This window comes from Artemia sp. Qi Xiang Cuo, chromosome 3, assembly GCF_049724085.1.
Source record: "Artemia sp. Qi Xiang Cuo chromosome 3, ASM4972408v1, whole genome shotgun sequence".
Classification (NCBI taxonomy): Eukaryota; Metazoa; Arthropoda; class Branchiopoda; order Anostraca; family Artemiidae; genus Artemia; species Artemia sp. Qi Xiang Cuo.
In genome coordinates this window covers 77,210,835-77,225,715 of record NC_142796.1, presented here as the reverse complement: position 1 = coordinate 77,225,715, position 14,881 = coordinate 77,210,835, and the positions used below count along the sequence as shown (strand labels likewise).

The following is a 14,881-nucleotide window of genomic DNA, read 5'->3' as shown; positions in this document are numbered from 1 at the left end:
CTCTGCGCTGGCGCATTTCAAATTATTTGGAAACCTGATTCCTGAGCTAAGATCTAAACATTCGCACAGAGACTGTTCTTCTTGAAGAACTCCAGACATTAATAAACTTCGCGCCGGAGACAATTTAATCCATCATGACATCATCTGCCATGCGTGATCTAAACTTTACCTTGGAAACAATTCTGGTTAAAATCCAAAGACATTAATTAACTTGACGTCATCTGTCAGACATTAATTAACTTTTCCCGGAAACAATTTATTTCCCTTTTCTGGATCATGACATTCGCTGAGAGCGTGTCAAAAACAACAACAACAACAAAGACTCGGATCATAACATTAGCTAAGAGCGTGACAAAAACACACCTGAAAAAATAGACCCTTGACCTCAGAAACCACGTGCTTCCTCTTGAATTTTGCTGGGAGCTTGCTCAAAACAAAAACAACATTGACCTGGACATTTGCCTCGAAAACAACAACAAATACTGGAAACACGCGATCTAACTGTTTCCCGGAAACTCATAACATTTGCATCGAACAACAACAACAAATACTGGAAACACGCGATCTAACTGTTTCCCGGAAACTCATAACATTTGCCTCGAACAACAACAACAAATACCGGAAAAACGCGATCTAACTGTTTCCCGGAAACTCATAACAATTGGCTCGAACAACAACAACTAATACTGGAAACACGCGATCTAACTGTTTCCCGAAAACTTATGACATTTGGCTCGAACAACAACAACAAATAGTGGAAACACGCGATCTAACTGTTTCCCGGAAACTCATAACATCTGCCTCGAACAACAACAGGAAGGAAGTGTCATTAACTTTGCCCGGAAACGATTTGGTTAATGACTATAATCCATGAAAGTGACAAAATTCCTGTTTTTCAAATTCTCACTGACAAAATCCATAAAACAGACATAACCATCCAAGAAAACCGACATAAATGTGACAAAGTTCCTATTTTTTCTAATTCTCACTGACAAAAACATACAAAAAATGTGAGAAAGTTCCTGTTTTTCAAATTCTCACTGACAAAAACCATAAAAACATGCATAAATTATGTAAAAAAAAGTTATAGGTGGCAGCAGGGGTGGGTGACACGAGCTCATGAGGCCTCTCTACTGTTTCAGCTGAAAACTTGCTTTTATATATTTAATATCCTGGCAAGGATCCAACCAAACGGATAAAATGAAAATAAATGACAAAAAGCTGAATAATTTGCCTTATTTGTTTAGTAAACATCAGAATGAAGGGGGATAGAGGGGTAAGATCAGAAGCGTCCTGAGGGGGGAGGGGCGCGCCGTCCCCCTCCCAATTTTTTTTGCATTCGGTAAAAATTTCGCCGAAAGGCGAACATTTGGGCAGAAGTTTTGCAAAATAAGCTGAAATTTAGCAAACTTCTTGATTTCTGCAGAAAATTCGGCATAAATCAGGTAGCGATTCGGTAAAATTTACGAAGATCACCCTCCCCCAAATAAATGAGCTTCAGGACGCCCCTGGGTAAGATTAGATGGATGGGCATATAACCAAAGTGGACTTTGAGGCAGGGCGACAGAGACTAACCTTTCTAAGCATTTGATCGAGAGCAGAACCCTTTGATTAAAACCTGTGGTGAAGTGAGGGTTAGGATGGACATAGTGGAGGAACATTTGAAGGAAACGCATGCTGGATGGACCTTAGTCAACCAGTTATCTCTGAAATCAGATGACAATTTTTTTGAAAAACTCGACATGATCTTTACGTAATTCGTCAGTTTTTTCTTTTTTTTACGTTTCTTTTTTGCTGTTTTTACGACTTCGTCCCTCCCAAAAAACAAAAACCTGCGCACGCGTCTGCGTTTGAAGTGCTATGGTATATTGTTAGAAAGTATTTTTTGCTCGGCATATGTTTGCTCTGAATATGTTCATTTTATGACGGGGAGAAGACTAGAAGAGACCCAAGGTTCTTCTGGATAGATTAGCGTTTTCTATACAAATTTTTGAAGATAAGTAATATAACATTTTTTTTTATTTTGTTCCACCCAGAACTTGTTCCTCCGTTGGAAACAAATCAATTAAAGGCACAAGATACCTTCAGGTATGATCAATTTGGCTTTATGACAAGATACGCCGTAGTTCGAAAAAGAAATTAGTTGATCTGGATGTATCTCAGAATTATACTAAATAAAGTATAAGTTTAACCTTGGTAAGCAATGAATCACTCCAGTAATTTTTTTTCAATAAAACAGTTGAACAATTAAGTCCTTTTCACACATTTTAAAAATCATCCAACTATAAAACAACAATGAAGGCTCTGAAAATGTTTGATGAATAAAAAAGGGCAGACATCTGCTGATAAGTTCAGTGACATGTAGCAATTTTTGAGGCGTTTTCCCAAGGACTATTTGTATATCTGGCTTCATAATATCTATTATTGGCCTTCAAACCATAAAAAGCAATTTACATATTCTGTACTAGTAATTTTTATATTTCTGTTAAACAGAAGTTAATGAGTTCGAATGACTTTTTGATGATACATATGGTGATTTAACAAATACAAAAGATGGCACAACAAACAATTAAATAACGTAGAAAAAGGGCTCGCGAAAGAAATTCAAGCGATTAAAGAAATAGCAATTCAGGTATAATAAAAACCCAGCCCACTCGAAAACAAAATAACTAATTAGGAAACCTGATTTTTTGAAGCATTGACGAAAAAGTTGAGAGTCGGCTTTAGCTGCTGTATTAGTTTTTTATGGCAATTTTGCTGTTTTTCAATTATTTCAATGAAGATAGCCAAAACACATGTTCAATGAACATATCATAAAACGGTATTTTCCTAAATCTACACGGGAGGGGGGGGGGACAAAAAATTTAAGGGAGAGGCACATATCACAAATGTGACTTAAGATTTAGAACGGTGCTCTTCAAACCCTCTGTAGTAGAGTTAATAAAATCGAATCAGCTTCTTTTTTTTCTTCTTCCGTTAATGATAGTGAAAACAAACAAGCAGGATTGGATAATGTAGCCCCAAGGATAACTTCCCTTTGAGAAGAAGCACTGATTTGTCGTTTAGGATAAAACTTAAAAAATTAAAACAAAGAAAAAAATTGGTCTTAGGGACTTCCCCTATAGACCATATGAAACAGATATGAAAGCTCGAAAAAAATTATACTAATTGGCTGAAACTTCCTCAAATCTGGTTTCTTACGATAAAGATATTTTGCTCCCAGGTAATTCAGATAATTTTGCTCCCACGCAATATAGATGAAAGACTCGGTCACAGAGACTTGCGAGGAGGCTTGTACAGTCGGAGATTGAAACTGAGCCCTGTAACCCCAAGGGCAATGGCCCTGAGTTACGTAAATTATCCATTTTTCACGTATAGGGGTTAATTGAAAAGTATAGGTTGGGAAGTAAAGGGTAGCTCAGATAGGTTGGGTAGGTTTGGTATTGGTTGTCTGATCAGCTTGGAACTCTTAGGGATTGTCTGGAAGAATAACATTTCCCAGAGTTCCACAATGGTATACTCCTGGAATAACGCCCGGCCATGAATAAATGAATCAAGAAACCTTTTGGGCTTCTGAATTTCCGAAACACGTTGTCGGCTAAATCTTAGGAACAGCTGGGAGATCGAATCAAAACTTTCAGGGAGTGTTGGGGGGATACCACATCAAAATTTTATGCTAGGAAGTGAAGGCTAAAAAGAAGTTATATCTGAACCACCTAAACAGGTTGCTTTGCGCTATCAACCCCTTATCGCGTTTAAGATTTATTAACGAAGTAGTGAGGTACATCAAAGGACACTATGCGTTGTCAGGTTATCAAAATAGCTTATTTCTAATATCCAGGATTGACTCGGGGGATCGCAAGGAGTTTTGGAGAGGGTAGACCTTTAATTGTAACTTGGGGCAGGAAAGGGATGGGGACTAAACATATTTGTGTCAAATCCACTTATAAGTTTTAACACTATAAGCCACTTTGCAACAAGAATCTATTCATGGGGAAGTAGCGATGTAAACTTAAAGACATTATGTGCACCTCGGCTATTAAAACAACGCATTTGGAAAATCAAATAGCTTGTATGGCCGAGTTGAAACTCTTGGATGCTTTAGGAGGCCAATAAAGGGGAAGCGCGACGTCAAATTTAATTTTTAAAGGAGGGGGAATGTTTAGCGTAAAAAATTTACATTTCCGATCTTCCCAATAGTTTTTGCACAATTAACTCCAAGGGAACTTTAAACCTATTCACGATGAGGTAGTGAGGTAAATGAAATGCAATATATGTATCCAGTTTATGAAAAAGACGCATCAGCTATCTCAAAGAACAGCTTGGGAGATCGATTTGAAGCATTGAGGAAGTGTTGATGGGTAAATCGGAGCTGATATTCTTAGTTAGGGGGATGGAGCAAAGGTAAATCCAAAGACATCATTTCTACACAGCCGGTTGTCAGAATAGGATATCAGCAATACCTCGGTAAGGGCTTAGCAGATCAACTTGAAACTATTATTGTGTTGGGAGGGGTTCGGATATCTTATTTTTTCAGTTTAGAATTATAGGGGAACCAAAATGTTTTGTGTCTTCGATCTACCTAAAAGTTTTGCAAATAAAACCCCTTTATTATATATTTTCGGTGAAGTTGCGAAGCAAATCAGAAGACACAATGTATACTCTGTTTATCAAAACAGAATATCTTCATAACTTAGGAAATGCTCTGGGGTTGACTTGAAGCTTTCAAGGGGTGCTGGCGGAGACAAATATGAGTTATGACTTGAGAGAAAAGGTTAAGGGGGCGGCGGTAGAAAAAAATCATGTCTATAATCCGCCCAAAAGTATTTTTAATATATGTCTTATGAGACTTTAAGATCTATCCCCATTTAAGTAGCTCTACCCAGGTTATCAAAGTAATGTATCTGCAATATCTCGAGAAGATCTTAGGGAGTTGAGCTAAAATTTTAGGGAGATTGGGAGAGGCTGCAATGACCTAAAATTCTAGCTTAGGAAGTAAGGTTTAGACGAGGAGTAAAATTCTTATCTCCGACCCTTCTAGACGTTTTGTGCAATCAGCTCCTGTGAAACTTAGAATATATTCATGGTGAAGTCACCGGATAAATTAAAAGACGTTGTGTGACCTCAGTCTTTCAAAATATTGTATCTACGATTTCTCAGTAACGACTTGGGGAATTGAGTTGAAACTTTGAGGATGTGTTTGAGTGTTATAAGGCGAATTCAATGTTATTTTGTAGAAGAATGAGGGGGACCCGAAAAATCTCTGTTTCTGATCTACGTACATTTTTTTGCACTAAGAGCCCCTGTGGGCTATTTTTTTTTAGGGTGAAATTGTAAGATAAATTGAGACACTGTATGTGTACCCAGACTATCAAATAATATATTTGTAACATATCGGGAATTCCTTGAGGGATCGACGACCAACAGTGGGTTTTGGGTGGGAAGAGGGCAAAGAGATTTCCAGTACTATGTTTGAGGGAAGGTAGAAGAGAGCCATAAAATGTGTTTCCAAATTAAAAGAAGTTAATTGATTTTGAATGAAGGTAGGAGAGTGACATAAGATGTTTGTCTCCAAGGTTTTTGCTCAGCTCAGTCTGAAAGGATTTAATGGATTTTGAATATTTTTCGTCAACCCAGTCCAAAAGACTAAACGTTTCGTGATGCCCAATACCTGGGCCACATATTGTGAATGTCAAAGAAAATTACAGTTATAAGTTCCTGGGTCAGGTGAACCCTGCGAAGAAAAAAAAAATGATAATCAGACTCTTATTTTTAGCAGCCAGTATTTGTACTTCTTGATTAGTATTGGGATTTTATATTTGTTGTCACATTGCGGATGTTGATAGGAAAAATAAAAAACGATCTGCTTGAGACATAAGTTGTTTTCAGTACAGTGAAAAGACGCTCTAGCCTCAGAGGGTTTAAGGTGGTGGTAGCCGCACTTTTGTTTACTACCGTAAATTACTGCTAGGTATTTACTAATTTTAAGTCTTAAGTCTTTGTTTTAAGTTTGACTTTTAAATTTCTCTTCGTTTTAAGTTTTGACTTGACTACTCATTTTAATGTCTGCTCCTGTTAGGTTCCGTCTATTCACTCACAGTAGCATCTATGAACGCACACAAGAAGGGGAAGGAGCCTCAGTCCCCCTCCCGCAATCCTGAGCTTTTCCGAATTTCTCGTTATTTATTATTAAAACTACGAAATTATATATTTTCCTCTATTATTGGCCCCAAAAAAATCATATGTACGTGCCTGTTAATATATGTTACTTTTGATGTGATTTTTGAGTTTGACGTGGTTATCATTTTAAATTCTGTTAGTTTTGGGTTTCATTTATTCTTTAAAAATTTCTGTTCGTTTTGAGTTTTCATATATAAGCCGCTTTACAATGTGTCAGTCAGCACCGTGCTGCTGTATGGAGCGGAGACGTGGCCAGCTGCAGAATCTATCCTCATCGCTGTCGATGTCGCACAGACAAAACATCTCCGAAGAATCGAAAGACTTCACTGGACTGACTTCGTTAGCAGCCAGACTCTCCTGTCACGTACCGCTCAAACTCCTTGCTCGACGCAGCTCGCCCAGCGTACTATTCGGTGATACGGCCACCTCCTTCGCATGTCACGCGACGCCCCAGCACGGGTCGCATTCTACTTCGACCCCACCCTACACGGATGGAAGCGACCCAGAGGACGCCCACCCACTTGGTGGAAAGACAAAGCCGATGAATTCCTCTCCCTAGCCCACATCCCGGTGGAAGAAGCTGCGGGCCTGGCAAGCGATAGGTCAACCTGGAGGCGCCTGGTCTCATCGTTCTCTGCGCCGAACCCTCGGCAGGAGCCTTAAGTCAAAGTAAGTTTGAGTTTTCATATGGCTCTTCACTTTTTTTCTAAGAACTTTTTCGAAAACCCTTTCTTAAATTAATCTTAGTAAACAAAACAACAACTATTTGACCGTCTAAGAAGAAAGATTTATTTACCATTATACTTATCTCGCATAGAGCAACATCACCACTTTGATTAATTTTAGCTTGACAGAACCAAAACAACATATGTTGACTTTAATATGCCTATTTCGTACAGTGGCTGCAATTTAATAAATTAGTATTCAGTTCATTGACTACTACAACCTAAATAAAATGGCTCATTTGCGCAATTAATCGCAAATCTAATTGCATTTTTGTCTTTGAAAATGCGGTAGCCTTCATAAATGATCAACAAAAGGTTTAAGCCCACTCCAATCTCTAGAAATGCAACTATACAACCTAAACGAACAAAGAGAGAAATTTATTAAAAATAAATGCTTCAGTTGTGTTTTTCTTTGTTTTTTGAACATGCGAATTCTATATTTTATAGAAATATTTTGATTGCCAAAGATGTCTTGCATGATTCACCTGATCTGACTTTTGTAAATACATTAGGTAGATTTTTTTCTTGTTTTTGCTCCTTTATCTGAAGTATAGCGAAGCTTACTACAAACAATAAGTCGCCGGTCTTCAAGCATAAAAACAACTGTTAAGTCAAGTTAATGAATTTATTTGTACTAAATAATTTCTTAGGCCACATTGCCTTACCATTTGTGATTAAACGGAAAATTAAAATATTAAGCTTTAAGCAATGGTAGATTTTCACTTCATTTTATTACTGTTGCTACTGCTAATCTTCATCTCTAATTTTTGCAGATTATTCTGTCAATTTTGTGACTGTCATTAATAGGTAAAAAATGTTGTTGTTTTTTTCCCTCTCCGGTATAAAATACCGTAAAACTGTATAAAATTAAAAAAGAAGCATAAGTTGTGGATTGGAATTTTTCTTAAGTAAGGCTTGTCAGTAATAGATTCAGGGGGGGCACCCAACCCCCCTATACAGCTATATGGGAAACCAAACGGTCACGCTCCTTTGTTATTATAGTGTTTAGTTCAGAAGAAGCCATGCAGAAGAATGTTACTTCTCTATTGTTCTACAAACAATAAAAAAAGCAATCACTTTATGGGCTCCAAAGGGAATTTGTGACAATTCTGACTAGTATATTTAGAAATTGCATTAAAAGGTACATCAAGTGGTGTATTCATATTTTAGCTAGCGAATTTAGCTTAGCTAGCGAATTAGCTAGCCAAAAAGTCACACAAAAAGTTTTTTGAGCCTCATTCAATCCTGATTTCTATGGTTTTAAAAATAAGTAAACCTTTTTTAATTTAGAGGAGGAAAGTCCTAATATGGCTTAAAATGCAGGTAAGAAAAAAATGGAATTGCATATTCAGAACTAGAGCCACTGAAAAAGAGACTGAAAAACCCAAAATGAAGGTAAAATGTTTATTTTAAAATCTAAATAGGTATAGGATACCTGCCATCTGTGTAATCTTCTAAGTGCTAGAAATGAGGAAAGGGTTCTGATAGTTGCTTGCCAATACTTTCCCGCGTTTTTTAAATCTGGATACATTCCTGAAATTTTATTTGCGTAGTTACGCTAATTTCCATGATAGAAAGAAACCCCTGAACTAGAACTTAAAAATTAAATAAAGTTACTCACCAAAAGAATAAATCACTTTAGACGAAAAATAGAATCGATAATATAATCCAAAAGTCAATTCATTTAAGACACAATTATTACTAAAACGTCTAGAGTTTGCAAAATATCTAACGGGCAGTGCAACCCAGCCGGGTTGCGCTATATTACATATACCAAGGACAAGAATCTGTATTCAAGCTATATGGTAAATTTAAAACTATGGAAAATTCTAGATTATATGGTAATATTTTTTCATTATTATACTTTAGAACCAACTTTGGTACTGTTCTATTAGCTGGGCCACATGCGAAAAGTGAATTTGGTTAAAGCTAATGAAATAAAACAAAATATGATAGTTTAGAAACAAATTTCGGCTATATATTTACAAATTGGGGGGGGGGGGGGTAAAGCAAAGCATATATTAAGCACGTAACCAAACCTACATAACTTTTTTCCCCCGACGCCCTGAAAATTAAAGTTTAAATATAGTTCCCGGAGTGAGAAATCCTTTGTTTATTCAGCGTCAGATAGGGAATTATCGGATAATGCCTATTTGATCTTTGCTTTTCTCAAGTGGCTGTCTCGCGTGTTGCCCAGCTAATAGAACAGTACCCCACCTTTGTTGGGCTTGTGTATCTACCAAAATTGTATTGACAAAAGTGTCAAAAAGGCCTTTTAATGTCTTATTAAAAATAAAATTCCAAACAATGCGACTTGGTGCAATGAAATAAAACAAATTAAATAATTATAAAGTTTTCTGTTTTCAGTATAGTTGTATAAAGGTACTTTCATGTAGTCCTGTTGATTAACAATTTGGTCTTGAGGTAAAAAAAAAAAAACTTAATTCTTAATGAACGTCACTTTCTTAATATTCGAACACATACAAAAATTTAAAATTGGATTCCTTGTACTCAAGAGAAAACGAGATTCTTCATCTTGTGTTAAAGCAGTTGAGGACACACCTTAAAAGTGAAACATCTCTTCGTCTACTTTTCACCTGTAGCTGCAGGCGATGGAAGAGCAAGAACAATGCCATTCGAAGATACAAATATTCAGTCCTTAATATCGAGGCATTAGTCTGGTCTCTGTAGGTAGTAAATTACTTAGTAATATGATACTTTTTAGACTGAGAGATGCAGTAGACAAAGTTTCAAGAGAAGAACGGTGCGGTTTCAGAAAAGGTAGAGGGTGCGTCGACCAAATTTTCACTCTTAGGTTAATAATTAAGAAGTGCTTGAGTTGTCGAACACCTTTGGTCCTCAGTTTTGTAAATTATAAGCAAGCGTTTGATTATATTGATAGAAAAGCTTTAGTAAAGGTTTTATCCTTGTATGGTATACCAGACAAATACGTTAAAGTGATTAGGGCTATACGAGAATAACATTGCTGCGGTTAAGGTAGGAAATGAGATTAGCAGCTGGTTTTGTATTAAATCAGGACTTAAGCAGGGTTGTTTCATCCCCCTTTATATGGATTATTTTGGTGGACTTTGTCTTAAGGAGCAAAGGAAAGGCAATGGGAAACCACGGAATCAAATGGGGAGGAAAAGTCTCCTGGAATTGGACTATGCTGATGATTTAGGGATCCTAGATGAAAGTTTGATCAAAATGAATGGACTTTTAGAGTTTCTCCAAGTTGAGGGTGCTAGAATAGGTTTAAAAATTAATGTTAAAAAGACTAAGTCGCTAAGACTAGGACTAAGTTAAGATGAAAAGGTGACTTTGGCTAACGAAGAGACTGACCAGGTGGACAGCTTCACTTACCTTGGTAGCATTATGAGTAAAGATGGTATGAGCAGTGAAGATATTAGAATTAGAATAGCTAGAAGCCAGGGTTTTTTTTCGTAGTAAAATGAAAAAAGTTTGAATGAATATCGAGATAATTGTGTGAACCAAATTTAGAATGAATATTAGAAGCTACAGTGATGACAGTGTTGAAATAATGTTCTGAAACGTGGGCGCTCAGGAAAGTGGATGAAGATTTGCTAGATATTTTCCAGAGAAATTTCTTAAGGATTGTTCTGGGTACCCGGCTGACTGACCGTATTCCAAACAATAGGCTATACGAAAAATGTGGTTCAATACCGCTCTCTAGGGCTATAATGAAAGAAAGGTTTGGGTGGCTAGGGCACGTTGTGCGGATGATGGATGACAGATTTCCAAAGATTGTTCTTTTCAGCCAACCGTCTAGGGCTAGACGGAAAGTAGGCGTCCTCGCCTGGGGTGGGAGGACGTCATTAAGAAAGATTTAAAGGAAACGGGAACTTCATGGGCGGGTGTAAAAACTGAGGCTTTAAATAGATTAGGGGGAGGAGAAGCGTGCGTAGCTGTGTCGGCCTCAGGCGGCTTGGTACTGCGGTGAGTTGTTAGTAGTAGTAGTAGTAGTAATCCTTAATATCAAGAAAGAAAGCACTCTAAGTTTCTACGCAAAAACAATACATCTGCTTCACATCCACTGGTTGATTTTTTTTGCCAACTCAGAAAGCATCCATTTTTAAATCTAAAACAACTTTTACCGGTACCGGACTCTCCATAGTGAAGAAATTGGTAGAACACGGAAGAGAATTTGGGGAAGAGATCCTTTTCAGGAGTATATGTTAGGATGCAAGTCTAGGTATGATTCTAATTCCAGTGTCAGACCAAATAAGTAACATCAGCTTGGGAAAGATTAAACTTCTTCTAGAAACCCTATCAGAGGAAAGGCCGGCGAGGGTCCAGACTTGGTCAGAGGCGTAATTTGATATGGGGCAAGGGGGCAACTGCCCCCTCCAGACCCAAGTTAGCCTCCCAGGCCTCAGTCTGCCCCCTTCTGAAATTTAGTTTCTGCAAAAAATATTGTCAAAACTAAGATAAGCCCGCATAATTCAAGTATCCAGAGAAACAGGTCCGTTTTCTATAGTATATCTTTGCCTTTATGGTAATATATAGATCATTTTTCAGTTTTCACTGTCATTTTCAGTTGATTTGGGTAAATTAGCTCCAATTTGCCCCCCCCCCCCACAGGATTTTGACGAAATTACGCAAATGAACTTGGTGCTAATTGCAATGGAAGACTGGGCAAAACAGTGTAAGAGCTTCCTGTAGAAATGTGCATCAATCGAGAAAAAAGGACCCCAATGGCTTAAAAAGCAGAAAAGATACTCGAAGCACTGAACTTCCCTTGGAACGTTACTCTACTGAGTGATACTACTACGTAGATTGGAAGAAGGTGACAGGGATGCAACTATAGCACCTCATTTAGGAACCCCTTTAGAGTGTCTCTCAAAAGAGAAAGAACACTACGCTAAGGGGTTACAGTTTATGGGAACACTGAGGTGGGAATGTCAAAAGGGTCACGAAATTTTTTTTGGAATGTAATATCATCTTGTCCTCGAGACCGATGTTGTGATTGTCCATCAGTTGACGGATCAAATTCCGGTTTGTTATTTGTGTATAATGTTTCACTGCTTTCACAAATAAGTTACTTTTGAACCGTCTGCTTTGATACATATATTTCAGGCAACCAGGGAGAACATTGTTCGTTATCTAGGCCCAAAGTTCACTCATGAAACAAAAATGAAAACCCAAGGTAAAGTTTCTTCAGACGTGCTTGCAGAACTAAGAGCAGTTACGGTTTAATCTGTTTCTGCAGACTCATTCTGATCAAGTTGCTTTTTGGAGTTGGCGTTATGACTTCGGCAGTGGAAGTGCCATAAGTACGCCTGTGACAACCTCGTTCTGGATACGATCAAGAGATATTCTGTCTCCATATCCTCCGTAAACATCAAGAAGCTTATCAAAGAACGTCTTTAGTAAAGTTTTGTTGAAGCCTAAGGCTCTTGTTTGACTTGTAGATTCATGCTTCCTCACTGAAATATCTGAATTCCCCTTAAGGAATCCAAGAGCAAAGTCCCTCGACACTTTTTATTTTCTATCCAACTTTCGGGAATAGAATTGTCGTGTGCAGTAGTGTAAGAATAAGTGAAATTCTAAGTTTCTTTTTATGTCTACTTTTCAGTTCATTATTGGTAATGGAATGCCTTCAGAAGTAGTTGATAGGTTTCTTCTTGTATTCACTGTCATAGATTTTCCTATTATGTTTTACTTTTGTCTGGAAGTTTAAAGAGTGGTCCAGGTTTTTGCCACTTTCGGAAGCTTCTTCTGTTATTGGCGTTGAGCATTTGAGGCAATCAAAATTTTATACCAATATATTTTTTATTTATTTTTTTATTATTCTATATTATTTTTTTTACGATATTTTTTACGTTATTATTTTACGATATTTTTTATATTATTTTTTAATATATATATTTTTTTTATACCAATGTTTTCTCCAATTGTCCCAATGGTCCCTGTTTTTTTCATACGCCTCAATGGCTTTATCCATATTTTCGTTGACCAGGGGATACTCTTTTTAATTGGTCTGTAAACTAAAATACACAAAAAAAACTGTCAGAATCTTTGTTAAATTTTTTTTGGAAAAATTACAAGAAAAAAAAAATCAAAATGAAAAAAAATTAATTAATAGCACCTATGAGGCTCGCAAGTACACTCTTAGCACGCTTCCAGTGTGGTTTTCCAAGGCAACCTTACCAGCAAAACCTATATGTGGCATTAAAAAATTGAAAATGTTGAATTTACACGGCAATCCCCCCTCGAAATATCGGTATTTAGCACAAGTTCTTTTCCAATTTCTAACAATTGCCTTATAATTCACCTATTATTGATGTTGTAATGGATAGACGAGGAACACCTTCCGAGCATTGGCTCGTATTAAGATTATTCAGAAGTGATCGTATGCAACCAATAGTCCTGGAAAGTAAATTGCTAACTTATACTTCTATAGAGGCCCTAGGAATTACCATGCTATTCTATAGGGGTCATAGGAACCACGTTCTATAGAGGCCCTAGGAATCACAGGGCTATTTGCTTACTTTACGTTCCTTGGCACCTTTCCAGAGCATGTACTTATGGATTTGCTTGCCTTATGTTCCTTCCTATGCTATTTGGGTAGATTATGTTCCTTCCTGTGCTATTTGCTTGCCCTACGTTCCTTGGCACCTTTCCAGAGCATGTACTTATGGATTTGCTTGGTTTATGTTCCTTCCTATGTTATTCTAAGGGTTTATGTTCCTTCCTATGCTATTCTATGGGTCTATGTTCCTTCCTATGCTATTGTAAGTGTTTTTGTTCCTTCCTATGCTATTCTAAGAACTTTTGTTCCTTACTATGCTATTCTAAGGGTTTTATGTTCCTTCCTATGTTATTCTATGGTAGCTCTACACGTGATTAAACACGTTTTGAAACTATATGCTATTTGCTTGCCTTAAGTTCCCTTGGCACCTTTCCAAACAAAGTGATAAAAAGGGGTAAGAGATTCGTGAATTGGACTTTACGAACGATATTCTTTGAATAACAGGGAAAAAAACAGAGCTAGATAGCATTTGCGAATTGAATTGTATGAAGGTGGAGAAAAAAAAGAGTTAAACTGATTATCAGTTAAGGCAACCCCTCGGGATTGTTAACTCAGGCAATTTGTTATAAATTTGAGACAACATCAATCTATGAAAATGGTTAATGATGATGGAATGACTTTGTGAGTTGACCTAACTTTACCTCTCCGATGCGGTCTGTATAATACACAAGTGATGTTTGAACAATGTTGTCAATTTAAAAATAGGGTCTAACGTTATAGTATAATAAAAAGTTGATATTAAAATCGTATTCAAAATATTTTCTTGGAAAGAAATTTAAGTTTTGTATTAATTTTGGATATCTATGGATATTCTGAGTTATATTATTAAGGAAGTTGCTAATTAAAGAATAGTAGGCTAAACTCAGAATTGATACACAGTCAAATCGTATTCAAAATATTTTCTCGGAAAGAAATCTAAGTTTTGTGATAAACTCAGAATTGATATACAGCCAAATCGTATTCAAAATATTTTCTCGGAAATAAATTTAAGTTTTGTATTAATTTTGGATATCTATGGATATTCTTTGAGTTAAATCATTAAGGAAGTTGCTTATTAAAGAATAGTAGGCTAAACTCAGAATTGATATACAGCCAAATCGTATTCAAAATATTTTCTCGGAAAGAAATTTAAGTTTTGTATTAATTTTGGATATCTATGGATATTCTTTGAGTTATATCATTAAGGAAGTTGCTAATTAAAGAATAGTAGGCTAAACTCAGAATTGATATACAGCCAAATCGTATTCAAAATATTTTCTCGGAAAGAAATTTAAGTTTTGTATTAATTTTGGATATCTATGGATATTCTTTGAGTTAAATCATTAAGGAAGGCGTTAATTAAAGAATAGTAGGCTAAACTCAGAATTGATATACAGCCAAATCGTATTCAAAATATTTTCTCGGAAAGAAATTTAAGTTTTGT

The 14,881-nt window shown here is 36.6% G+C and overlaps 1 protein-coding gene across 2 annotated transcripts in view; it reads right to left on the bottom strand.

Annotated features, from left to right (window-relative positions):
* LOC148954556 (uncharacterized) overlaps window positions 1-8,626 on the bottom strand; it is a 71,753-nt gene extending 63,127 nt beyond the window's left edge. The window contains exon 1 of one of the 2 annotated variants that reach the window (XM_089087144.1): window positions 8,527-8,626. The gene's annotated coding sequence lies outside the window, so the exon portion shown is untranslated. Of the gene's footprint in view, window positions 1-2,192; window positions 2,264-8,526 lie in introns of those variants that run through there. The other variant, XM_089087145.1, reaches the window with a different exon arrangement.
* Between the last annotated feature and the right edge of the window lie 6,255 nt (window positions 8,627-14,881).